Genomic DNA, 1202 nt, shown 5'->3' with positions numbered 1-1202 from the left:
ATGCACTGCTTTTTGAGCATCCCCTGCCATTCGCGAGCTTTTCTGAAGACACAACATGACCAATCTCAAGGCAGTGCCCGTTTTCTTCCTCTGGGTTTCTCAGCAGTCCCTGAGATACAGCTGCTCAGTGCTGCTGCTTTCCTTCTGGTTTACCCGGCCGCGTTTCTGGGGAACATCTCCATCGTCGCCGCCGTGACGCTGGATGCCCGCCTGCACACGCCCATGTACTCCTTCCTCAAACACCTCTCCTTGGTGGATATCTGCTCCGTGTCCACCACCCTGCCCCGGGCCCTGGTGGCCACCCTGCTGGGCTCGGGGCAGATTTCCCTCCATGCGTACATGTCCCAACTCTGCCTTTGTCTGCCTGGAGTCCGCAGAGTGTTTTCTCATCACCTCCATCGCTTGACCATTGTCTGGCCACCTACCGGCCCCTGGTGTACGGGGCAGCCATGAGGCCCCGGACCTGCGTCTCCGTGGCGGCAGCCTGGGGCAGTGGGCTCCTCTTCTCTGCCCTCCCCTAACCAACACCTTCTCCCTGCTCTTCTGCGGCCCCAACGTGATTGACCACTTCTGTGACATCCCGCCACTCATGCGCCTAGCCTGTGCCAACACAGGTGTCCACGACACTGCGGGATTTGCAGCCAGCGGTTGCGTCATCATCAGCTGCTTTAGCCTCACTGTCCTGTCCTGTGTGCGCATCTTGGCCACGGTGGTTCAGATCCGCTCAGCAGCCAGCCCCTGGAAGGCCTTCTCCATGTGTTCCTCCCACCTGGCCACCGTCCTCCTGTTTTACGGCACTGGCAGCTCTGCCTACATGCAGCCCACCACGCGATACTCCCCACAGCAAGGGCGCCTAGCTGCCGTCTTCTACTGCATCCTCATGCCCACCCTAAATCCGCTTATCTACAGCCTGAAGAACAAGGACATGAAGGGATCCCTGCAGAAGCTGTATCTTCAGGTGTCACCTTAAGACATGGAGTGACCCAGAAATCCAGCCTCACAGGATTTTCCTTGTGGTCATAGTGGAGGTGTTAATGTCTCCAGAGACCACCAGGAACACACTGGGTGGCCCAAAAAGTTGACAACAACGTTGATGCTGATTCATGCAGGAAGCCCCAGTAGGCAGCTGGATAAAATGGAGACGTGTCCAAGGTGCATTTAATTTAGGCAAATGGTACTGTACATACACAGGGGAAGGTAGA

The 1202-nt window shown here is 57.0% G+C and overlaps 1 pseudogene; it reads left to right on the top strand.

Annotated features, from left to right (window-relative positions):
• On the top strand, positions 1-970 carry LOC132510187 (olfactory receptor 2G6-like; annotated as a pseudogene).
• The last annotated feature ends 232 nt before the right edge of the window (positions 971-1202 follow it).

This window comes from Lagenorhynchus albirostris, chromosome 19, assembly GCF_949774975.1.
Source record: "Lagenorhynchus albirostris chromosome 19, mLagAlb1.1, whole genome shotgun sequence".
NCBI lineage: Eukaryota > Metazoa > Chordata > Mammalia > Artiodactyla > Delphinidae > Lagenorhynchus > Lagenorhynchus albirostris.
Note: the sequence above shows the minus strand (reverse complement) of the source record. Positions and strands in the feature narration are given on the sequence as shown.